The 12,530-nt window shown below is 42.2% G+C and overlaps 1 long non-coding RNA gene across 1 annotated transcript in view; it reads right to left on the minus strand.

Moving 5' to 3' along the window:
- Positions 1-12,530, minus strand: part of LOC122812299 — a 102,161-nt gene that overhangs the window by 40,728 nt on the left and 48,903 nt on the right. The window contains exon 3 of the long non-coding RNA XR_006366379.1: positions 11,126-11,198. This is a non-coding gene — a long non-coding RNA (uncharacterized LOC122812299). The remainder of the gene's footprint in view (positions 1-11,125; positions 11,199-12,530) is intronic.

The raw sequence follows: 12,530 nt of genomic DNA on the forward strand, positions 1-12,530 counted from the left end.
AGTTTGTGCTGCAGTGCTGACCTTTGTGTTGTACTCTGACAGGTAGCATGCTGTCTCTGCAGGGTATCCATTGATCATTTGGCTTTGACTGTTACTACATTTCTGGATAGCAGGGGGGGCACACCTGATTGTTTCTACATTTTTACACAGGGGTGGGGGGGGCACCTGACTGTTATTACATTACTATGTAGGATGGGGGGCACACCTGACTATTTCTACATTTCTACACAGGGTTGGGGGGCACACCTGACTGTTATTACATTACTATGTAGGATGTGGGGGGCACACATGAAACTTGTACATATTTGCTATGACTGTACTGGTATGTCAGGTACTCCATTTCATTCTGTATTGCTAACTATTATGCTGACTAGAGGCATACCAGTGTGCTACAGATCATGGCTTTGGTTGCCCTACATATTATTGTCTGACTTCCTACACTTCAGTACTTACATCCCACTGCCTGCCCTGCTGTGGTCTGTCTGTGTAGGCCTGGGGGAGGCTAACCATAGCCATCATTCTGAGGCCATGGCACAGGCTCTGTTTGGGTTTGTCTACACCTGTTGTTGGGTATGTGAACTGTCCTGACTGGCATGTGTGGGTCATATGGACACACATGTCATTCAGCACATTTCCTGCAGTGGGTTTTGTCACCCTGTGTAGTGCTGGCTACTATGGTGACTCCAGTATGTGTTACAGATGTCATGGTGCCACTATGAGTGTCTACTGCCTGCTGCCATAACATTCAGCCACCCAATTCCCTTGCATGCTCACATCCATACCATAGCTACAGGTGACAATACATTCTACTCCATTTGGCTATTGGTAGGTTGATTGACTTACCTTGAGGGTGTGCCAGACTTGCGGATGGTGCTGGAGGGCTGCCTATGTTGGATGCACATAGTACACTCCCTATACATGGCTGAGCACAGGCAGTGTCATATTTGGCATCCCTTTTACTGTATGTTCGAGTCAGAGAGATGTGTCATTCCCTGGGTCCCTACTGTGTCAGTGCATGTGCTATGCGTTGCCCATTTGCCATGGTCAGGGCTTACTGGGCATGCCTCCTTCTGCCTACTGGAGTAGGCTCTGGTTGTTCCTCTTCTGGATCACTCTGTGCCTGTGAAGGCCTTGGCACCTTAGGGGGGCTGTGTGGCCCTGCCCCATGCCGTTTCTGCTGCAGCTGATTCTGCAGGATCATATTGTGTAGCATAGCACATACCATAACAATTTGGGTACATGTAGCTGGTGAATACTGCAAGGCTCCACTGGATGTGTCCAAACATCGGAACCGTGACCTGATCATCCCAAACACACACTCTATTATATGTTTGGCCTGTGTACCTCATTACCGCATTGTTGTTCAGGTGTGTGCATTTCTAATGCGTGTCATCAGCCACGGCTCCAGTGTGTACCCAACATCCCCCACTAGGTGACCGTAGGGGAAGTTGCAAATCTCTGGTACAGCTGCGTCAGATGCCATATGTGGGAATTGTCATAGCTTAGGGGAGCCAGCACACACATTCATTATAATGCCCTGAGCATCACATACGACCTGGCAGTTGATGGAGGGGATGCCCCTGTGGTTGATGTAGGCCCTAACCTGCTCACTGGATGGTGCTTTGATGTGTATGTGCATGCAGTCTATAACACCCACTACCCCAGGGTATTCTGCCATTTGGTGGAAGAGACGCATATTGCTAGTCAACACCTCATGGGTGTTGAGAAAATATATGTGCTCACTGGCATGTGCTGACATGGCATCCAGGAACTGGTGGAATACTGTGGATGCTGATGCCTGTGAGATCCCCATGATATCCCCAGTTCTGCTTTGCAAGGTACCTGTGGCTAGTACACCTAGGCCTACACATACCTTGGTATCCAATGGGATAGGTTCCCCTCGGTCTATTTGGTGTGTCAGGTGTGGCTGGCACAACTCAACAATTTGCTGTAGGAGATCTCTTTCCACCCTATAGTGCTCCACTATCTCCAGCTCATGTAGCCCCTGGTAGGTTACCCTGGGTCTGTACACTCTTCTCGGTCTCCTCACTGTGGGTTGTTCAGCAGCATTCACATTCTCACCATCCTCAGCCTCTTGCACATGTTGTTCTATGTTGCCTGCTGCAGCCCTTCTCATTTTGTAGGTTTGTTTGTTAAAATTTCTCCACTTGTATACACCGGTGGTGTAGAGTGTGGGAAAAACTAGAGGGGAAGGTGTTTGCTTAGGTTATAGTAGTGTTCTGGGCTGGGCTTGTCTGCTGCCTGTGTAACTGGCTGATTCTGATACATTTCACCTGCCAGCTACACTAGTTCTCCTTGAATATCTTCCTACTGCTGTTTTCCCTTCCCATTGCCTCCCTGTTTAGGCATATGTACACGTTGTGCAAACAGAGTGCTCAAATGTGCACACTGCTGCTATTTCCTGTTTTAACTTCTTTTTTCTTCCTGTAAAACCTGGTGCATGGTGCTCACACTCGCTTACACTTTGTAAAGAGTGCTAAGCAGGTTTAGACACACCCCCTAGCTTAGCTGTGCTCAGCTAGAAGCAAACCCGAACCACAGGCCTCCAATCTGCTTACAGTATGCCTGACACCAGCCCCTCATAATGTCACCTACCTCCTAGTCTTGCACCCAGCTATTCATACTCTTACACTGTTGGGACCTGCCTCACATGCTGGGGAAGACTGGGATTCACTTTCCTTCCCCTCATTTGCATAGGATTGCCTGCTAATGCATAGTTACATATCTCACACTGAGCCTCTCCCCTTAGCAACCACTACTCACTGTCCAGGTTGCCCTCTGCCTGCCGTTGACTTGCATGACAAAATGCTGATTTTAGTTAGAATGCTTATTTTAGGTTTATTTTCTTATTTCCCCACATCCCGTTTGCGCGCCGCTGCCCTATGCTTAAACAGCCGAGATCGGCAAAAAAAAATTAAAGTTGATTTTTTTTTTTTTGTATTGTTTGCAATGCCAATGGCATTATACTTGGCCATTGGAATGCTTCCTCAATGATAAGCATCCTTTATTTGGAGCTGGCATACCTCTGTTTTGGCTTTTGCAGAAATGTACTCAGTTACCAACCGAGTACATTTCTGCAGATAGCACTAGTCTTGCACGGACTGTTGCAAGCTTCCTGGATTGCAAAATCACCTCATTTGCATGGATGTCTCCTGAAAATGGGGTGATTTGCATACCAGGGCTTAGTCCGTGCAAGATTAGTGTGGGCATGCTCGTGCATGCCCCTGCAGGCTGTTCTTGGCTCGCACGGCAGACATATTGCCTGCCTGGGCTCCTGCACCAATCTTGCACTCCATGCAAGCTTTTGTGAATCCAGGGGTCTGTCTTGACAAATAAATCTGAAGCATACCAAGAAGCAAACAAGAATATTAAGACATGTATTCTTCAGTAGAAATCAAGGGGTTCTGATATCTATTGATACTTATGTAATTGATCTGAAGTAGAGTGTAAGACTGTGAGAATGGCACCATATATCCTTCTTTAAAAAGTGAAGGAATTCTGTGTGGAACCAGAACATATCAAGTCAGTCAGAAGTGTATTTTAAAGAAGCAGAGTTTATTTTGTTTTATTTTATTTTATTGCATTTTATTTTATTTGCATCAGAGCCCTGATCTCCATGGAGCTGACACATGAAAAAGTGATTTATTTGCACAGAGTGGGTGTTAAGCATTCAGTTTAAAGCAATGACTGAGGGCTTTGGAAATGTGTAATCTAAAGCAAATGAATGAGAAAGAGACCAAAACAAAGCCAAGAAATACTAAAACATTAGATCTATTAACTATATAGCGTAGCATCGGGCAGCGCCCCTTAATTGGGTTTAAACCACTCTCGGCTCCACAAAGTCTGCTTTTCACTTTTTCCTTTAGAACTGATCCAGTTCTCATAATAAACACCCTATTCCTACTCTAAAGCCTGGCACTTGTTCACTAAAGCAATTATATAAGTCAGCGCTACAAAATTAAAAGCACTACACCCTCAAAAACTCCCCTTCAGTACCTTGTTCCCCATTGGCCCTTTTTTTCAATTATAAAGGAAATCCCAATACTATTCTAGCATGTCCAAAGGTCAGTTGTCAATCTCCTCTCTGGTCCAGCTGGTGAATCTGGGAATCTTGAGGCAATGTTACAACTGCCTCATGTACACAGACAACCCTCTCCTCCTCCCAACAAATTCCAACACATGTGACAGATGCAACCATATAGCCAAACTGGAGGCTAAGCTCTCTCAACTCAGTACTGGCATAACCAGTCAGGAGGAGAAGGAAACCACACTCACTACAATTCCAGTCTCACATAGACCTACCACGACAGCAAACCAAACACATAAACACACAAAAACATACTTGGAGGCTCTAAATAAAAATCTGCCTAAGCAGCAGAGATCTCCAAAGCAGGCACCCAAGCAACCACTACCCCAAAACAAAACACATGCAACACATAGCTCACAAAGCCAGTGTGCCGAACAGTCATGGCCCTTAAGGCTAAACAACATACCTGATACACTTGTAATAGGTGACTCTATCATCAGGCACACTGATGTCCCGCTCACCAGGCTGAACAAGGAGAAGGTCACGGTGAGCTGCCTGTCGGGTGCTAGGATCCGCACATAACACAAGCACTCAGGTCACTCCAAGGCAAGTACAAATATGACTCAGTCATTGTCCATGCTGGTGTGAATGACCTGAGATGTACCTCCCTGGACTACATGAAAAGAGACATGGAGGAGCTCTCTGAGCATGTAGACCAGGCCGGTATGACCCTGACCTTGAGTAGCATCTTACCCTCACCAAGAATGATGCCACAATATGAAGACAAGATGATCAATTTCAACAATTGGCTTAAGTATTGGTGTCATTCAAAGGGGATCCAATGCCTGTCAGCCTGGGATGACATGCTTGACAACCCACGATGCTTCACTAGGGACGACTTGCACCTGTCACCCCTGGGCTTTCAGATATTGGCAAAGGCTCTTGCCACCCCCATAGTGCCTTTTTTAGGCAAGGCTCAAAAGACAAACCACCCCCTCCATAGGTATCACAAGGGATAAGAAATTAAGAGTAATGCTACTCAATGTCAGAAGTCTAAACCTCAAGATGCATGCACTCAAAACTCTCCTTAGCATGGAGAACATCGATATCTGTGCAGTAACAGAAACCTGGTTCAAGGCTCCCGAGAGCACCCCGGCACTACCAGGTTATACCTCATACCATGCTTTTTGCCCCAAAACTTTGACCGAACCACAAAAGGAGGGGCAGTATCAATATTCGTCAAAGATACCCACACCTCCAGGTTGGTGGAACAGCACGAAGCATCAGAGACTATCTATGTGCAACTAACAGTGGGTAAAACTGCCTTCCAGTTTATAGCCTGCTACAGACCACCCTCCCAAACCCAGGAACCCCACTCAGCCTTCCTGAGAACACTGGAAAATATGAAGGTCTCACCAAACACCATTATATTGGGTGACTTCAACTACCCAAACATAGACTGGGAGCATTACTCTAGCTCCAACACCCTAGCCCAAAGGTTCCTAGAATTTATAAACTCAAATGCTATGGAACAACTTGTTACCACTCCCACAAGAGGGAAAAACATACTGGACCTGATCATCACCAACATGGGGACTCTATGCTCCAGACCAGAAGTGTATCCCTCACTGGTAAGATCAGACCATAAACTAATCTCACTGGATATTCACATCCCGACCCCACCCCCTGCCCAGAAAACCACAGTGAAAAACTTCTCTAAAGCAAATTTCACACTCCTCAAAACTGAGGTGGAATCCTTCAAAGCCCCCAGGCCTGTGGAAAATATGGCCCAGACCGCAGAATCCTTTATAAACACATTCTATGAACACCCTCAGGAATGCATGGATCATGCAATCCCAAATAAAACCAAGACCCAATCCTCCAAAGCCAGACGTCCTGTCTGGTGGACCCCAGCCATAAACAAACTATACAATAGAAGGAGGAAGCTACTACATGATAGAACAAAATCCCAAAAAGGGAAGGCATCTCTGATCAGTATTAGCAAAAAACTACGGGCACTCATAAAATCGTCTAAGGCCAGCTTAGAGAGAAAAAATTGCACAGGACACTAAGGGTAATCACAAGGCTTTCTTTAGTTATGTTAGGAACCTGGGTGGAAATTCCCAGATATGATCAGAATTAGTCCAAAATGACAAAAAATACACCAAACCCACAGACATTGCCAACATCCTAGCTGACAGGTTCAGCACAAACTTCTCCCCCCATCCCCACCAAAAGGGCAAATATCTATCCCAGCAGAGTGCTGCCCCCCTGACATCTCAGATGCTCAGGTAAGAGCCGCCCTCTCCAAAGCAAAAAACACAGCATCAATGGGACCAGACGGTGTCCCGAGCTGCGTCCTACATGAACTCCACTAAGAGCTAAACCCAAACATAAAATTATTGTTCAATCTCAGCCTTACTACAGGATATGTACCCAAAGAGTGGCGTACAGCAACAGTGGTCCCTCTCCACAAAGGTGGTGCCTCAATGGATCCCGGAAACTATTGCCCCATAAGCCTGACTAGCTTGGTCTGCAAAGCTATGGAAAGGATCATCATGGACCTCATAAATAAAAATATTGGGGACCTACAGACACTGGTTCCTACCCAGTTTGGCTTTGTTAAGGGCAGATCCTGCCTCTTAAACCTGGTCAATTTCTTTGAAACAGTCACCAAGGCCATTGACGAGGGGAAGGTGGTCCACACAGCCTACCTGGACCTCGCAAAAGCCTTCGATACATACCCCACTTGGGCATTATAGATAAGCTCACCAGCTTAAATATAAACCCCTATGTCACTAGATGGGTTTCAAACTGGCTCAAGCACAGAACCCACATGGTTAGAATTGCTGGAGCCATGTCAGACTCCAAACCAGTTACAAGTGGCGTCCCACAAGGTTCAGTCCTGGGACCTCTCTTGTTCGGTATATATTTCTGAAAGGAACAGGCCAACACGGAAGGACTGTGGCTGACCAAGTTCGCAGATGACTGCAAACTGGGTGCCATAATCGACTCTCCAGCCGACACAAGCATCCTCCAAAAGGGCCTCATAGAAACAGACAACTGGTGCCAGAGCCATGGCCTCAAGCTAAATGCCAAAAAGTGTATAGTCATCCCCTTTGTCAAAAACAAAGTGCCCACAAATTACCACATAGGTGGTAATCCATTAAGTACGGAAGAAGTAATTAGGGACTTGTGGACCCAAGTTGATAGCAATCTCTCATTCAACAACCACGTGGCCAAAGTGGTTAGAAAAACATTTTATATAGCCCACCTAATCATGAAGGGATTCACATCTTGATCAGGGGAGGTCATCGTGCCTCTTTACTCATCCCTCATCAGGCCAATAGTTGAGTACAATGCCCCTTTTGGGATGTACCTTACCAGACACCTGCAGCAACTGGAAAGACCCCAAAAGTACCTCACCAAGAGGATCAAAGGGCTCAAACAGATGCCATATGCTGCCCGGTTAAAGAAACTCCAGCTCTACTCAGTGACATACTGCCTACTCAGAGGCGATCTGTGCCTGACGTATAAAGCCATGTCCAACCTGGAATTAATGGACATGCTGCACCTCAGAAAATCCAAATCCCATCGAGCTACGAGCTTGAGAGACTTGAACCTCAGCACTGAAATAAATAGGACATGCTGGAGGGACAGATTCATAACCCAGAGGCTCCCTTCACTCTGGAATAAAATCCCAGTCCAGGTTAGGCAGAGTCCCTCATTGACTCTCTTCAAGAGGAATCTTGATGAGTGGATTGGAGATCTTAGGTTTATCCCGGGTATCACTTCTGTGTCACAGTTAGACAGAGGCCCAGTATACTAATCTCGAAAAAGGGCATAGCAAAATTAATTTAAAATGGGTGGCGAAAGCCAAACACACTCTGGCTAGGCTTATAAATGCCCTAGGGCAGATAGCCTAGTATGAACCTATGAACCTATGATCCTATATAAAATCAAATGTTAGCAACTGTATGGTATCTGAGATAGCACTTGGAAAAAATACATTGACAACAACTATACAAAAAATGCTAACAGTGTGGGTATAAACATATAAAAACATTTTACAGAACATTCAAGAATGCTTCAGAGTTTTATAAAGTTGTAACCATTTTGCAAGAGTCTGCAAAATGTGAAATAATGTGTTTCCACAACATGTGAATGCTGTAAAAGTTAAAGACCAGAGAGAATGTCTCCATCAGAACTGAACTGGGGTGGTTTTCAAATTCCATTCTGATACTCAAACTATCTTGTTGTAGTCATCACGGGTTAACACCAAGAAATACAACATAGTTTCCTTTGATACATCTGGCATTACTACTGCTTACCCTAATGAAAACATTCCAGTTATATCTGGCTCAAACATCAGGTTCTTGGCTGCATATGTTGATAACAGACGCTCTGTTTACTAACACATCTTTGTCTTGTAGAGCTTATTCTTTGTAGCATCTCCTTAAGGTTCAAAGAAGTTATAGTCCCAAATTATTCATCTATTACTAGTCCCATCATTGAATATAATGCACCTTCTGCATATACCTCACTAAACATCTGAATTAGCCTGAGAGACCTCAATGTTTCTTCACTAAAAAGATCTCAGGTCTTAGTACACTTTGCTACTGTGAGAGATTAAAAGCTCTCTCCTTGCAAATCACAAACAAAGAATTAACTTTCCCAACCAAACTTCCCCTTCTGACATCACACATACACACTGCACTCTATTGACAAAATGACACATCAACACAGTAACGGTGATTTATAAATATATCTGTCTATTTAAATTAATTAATATATCTAAGTATTTTTTAACTACACCCATATGTAATTAACTACATAATTACTACTAACTGTATACTGTATAACTAAAAATGATAAACTTCTGTTTTTTTGTGTGTTATACTTGACATTGTATTTTCACATTTCTTGACTCTCTGTAACCTTCTGGGGTCATCTTGAAAATGGTCCATGTGGATTTGTGTTCTACCCAATTAACAAAGTGATAACAAAATAAGTAAATAAAAATTCTACTGGTGCATTTGAATGTGGTAATAACTAGTCTTCTAGGGTGTATGCATAGTCACTGCTTTGAACGGACTATGAGTGAGACTGGAATAGATGGAGGCAAGTGTGAAAAAGGAAACCTGAAAAATGGGTTCCTGTTGTATGAGCAAGTCCCAAACTCTGAGAAAATAAGTGCTATTAAGGGGAAATATATGGTTGGTCAAAAATATTATCTCTCATAGAATGACTTTCTCTGTAATATAGAGCAATGTTGGTGTAAAGGTATAAGCATGTATAGGTAGCAGAATATGAGAGTACACCTCCCACAATATTAGAGGGGTGCATTGTGCTTGCGCACAGCAAAAATGCTTTTAATCTCTAACAGCACGTTTCTAACTTTTGTGCTGCATGTGTGGAATTACACAATTGTTTTGATGTTTTTGCACTAAAATAGTAGCATCTTGAAATTCCTATAGGACCATCCTGAAAATGGCTAGCGTTTGTCTGGGGAACAGTCTCCCAGATGCTAAAGATGTACTTCTGTGTCTTAGTGGTAGTAGAGCGGCCTATGCTTCCTATGTTAAATGATGATATAATAAACATAGTTAATATGGTCATTATATATTCCTATGTTAAATGATGATGTAATAAACATAGTAAATATGGTCATGATATATTCCTATGTTAAATGATGATATACTAAACATAGTAAATATGGCCATTATAGATTCCTATGTTAAATGATGATATAGTAAACATGAGCACTATGTAGCTATATCATCATTATATAGAGGACTATGATCGTATCTCCAATCTTTCTCAAGTTGTTATGTGGCCAAGATATGACAAATAAATTCACCAAGAGAGTTTTGCTTCACTCTGCTCTCAAAGTGAATCTTGACATTTATGTTGAGAACACATAACAATTGAGTTATAACTGAAGAGTGTGCATCATAATTCTTTGTAGTGTATGAAGCTTTATCTGCTTCTATGTACTACCAGTTACATATTAACAGTGTAGGAGTGTAAAATGTTCTATAACTCTACCTCTGTCACACAGACAGGGGGCAGAAGCAAAGTGTCCTTAGGAAAAGCAACTCTGAAAGGTGTTAGACACTGATTTGCCACACGTTTGGTTTAAAAAGAGACACAACAAAGTACCTAACAGCTTTGAAAGCTGTTTCAGCTTCTCACTGCTGTTCTGAGTTGGGTAAAACTGACCACTAATGTGTTCTAGCACAAAACTAGGACTTAGCTGCACTTAGAGGTGCTTAATATAAACTTGTTAAACAATGTTCTGATGTCAGAAGACTGCTTAAGCATATTTCCTGATGGTTGAACAAAATCGAGGTGTTCTATGCACCACATATTAATTAGGATTTTTATACAGTATGTTTGATAACCTTGAGCTTTAACTGACTTATCATGTAACAAAAGCATAAACACATTTATTTATTTATTTTATTTTATTTTACATTTGTGCACTAGGAAAGTCTAATAGGACAAAGTGTTCATTTTCAGTGGAGGCCTGGGGAGAAAAGCTCCACATTTATAAATAACCATAAGATACATATGCAACATACAGATACCAATATTGATTCAATCTCAGAGACAAATACAAAATGAAAATATGTATTATACTTTTTACTGATAAAATCATATAGTTTAGATAGGATACAAAGAATAGTAGTACTGTGATTGTAGGTAGAAAACAAGTTAAGTATAAATTGAAACATTATTTTTGGAGAATTCTGCATGTTCACTCTTTTGGGTTAGTGGTGATAACCTGTCCTTTACGGTTTGAAAATGCATTGTATAAAAGAAGTCAAACTTGTCAGCTGCTCACAGTTTAGACAATTTTAACATAAACAACTTCATATATTTAGCAAAGAAATAGCACATTACAATATGGAACTGTTACAGTAAAGAGACTGCCTTACATAGGTACAAAGCCCCATTCCTTGGCCAGTAGGAATAAGCCAGCTCTCCTGGTATGTTATGGATATTGTGCATAAAACACCAACAAATCACCTGCTGCAAGAGAGTTTATAAAGACTGATATTAAATGTGTTTTACCTTTTCCCACTCTTCATCAACATTTGAGGTAATATGTCTTTCTTGTTCTGTTTCAACATTTGAGGTAACTGATCTGTAATATATAAACAATAATTACAATACTCTTCCACCACAACTTATCTTCTTTTTATAAAATGGTTCATTTTAAACATACTGCACTTCAAACAAGGTCTTACATTTTTTCCACATCAGTGATAGGAAGAACATCAGTGATACAGGGTATCTTATAGAACAGACAGCAAATGAAACAAAGCAGAAGGATCATTAAAATGCATTATACTGTAACTGGCCTGAAATTTCTAATGCCTTGAGGTAGTGACAAAGATGCACTTGCAGTAGCCTAACTATGTGATCTATTAGAATACTATGTCAAACAGAAAGTAATCTAGGTGGAATTTGCCAATAAGCCTCATTACATAAGCTGTCACCAAAATGTAGTTATTTCATCATTTCCAAAGCAGTACTTCCTGTAATATTTGTGATTTCCATAGCAAGCTAGATTTTTACCTCTACCTGCCATCTTCGGAATTTATTTATTTTTTTTACATTTTCTCCCTTCCTGCATATCAATGGCCCTCATGCCTCATCTGCTAGGTCTTCAAGCTACTCCATGGCCCCATGGAATTATTGTAACAATTGCTTGAGTCAATCACAGGTCAAAGGTAATGGGACACTGCACATTTGAACTTCTACAAGTGTGTGGTCTTACTTGGGCCTATGTCATTTCTCCCTTTGCATCTTTGTGGTGTGGTCCAGGGTAAACATGTAATATAGGCATGTGGTGTATTGCTCTGTCACTGCAGCAGCTCCGCCAGGCCTACCGCTACCTGTTGACCATGCCTCCACTTGCAATATCCCCAACCTCTACTAGGAATCATCTTCAAGAGATGCCCACATACCATCCCCCCCCGGATGGGAATGCCCATTCTTCCCTTCCACTCTGTCAATTGCCTGAGATGCTAATTGAATCTGGATTGCCTAGGTCATAATCCGGGCATTATTTCTCTCTGCTACCAGAGAGACACCATCTGCTGCATTTTCAGGTTAAAAAAATGTGAAAATAATCCCCCTGTACATTACAACCTGTCAGTTCCCTTTTTCTGTCATTATATCCTACTTATGTACATAAAATAACCAATTAATTACAATTCAGAAAACAGCAACCATTTCCCACCATCCTTTTCTTATCAACCCAATAAATTATGTAGTTTTCTTCCTCCTATTTCCTCTCTATACTCTGCTATACAGCAATTTCACATCTCCCAACATGCAGATACTTCCTCTAATAGATACTTTAACCATTCTAAGTTTATTAACTACTTATGAATCATGCCCTATCTACACTCAAGTCAAGTCCTCCGCAAAAAATACTTAGCTCCTGTCTACAGATACAGCTTCCTAATCT

This window comes from Protopterus annectens, chromosome 9.part0, assembly GCF_019279795.1.
Source record: "Protopterus annectens isolate FY-2018-M chromosome 9.part0, PAN1.0, whole genome shotgun sequence".
Taxonomy (NCBI): domain Eukaryota; kingdom Metazoa; phylum Chordata; order Ceratodontiformes; family Protopteridae; genus Protopterus; species Protopterus annectens.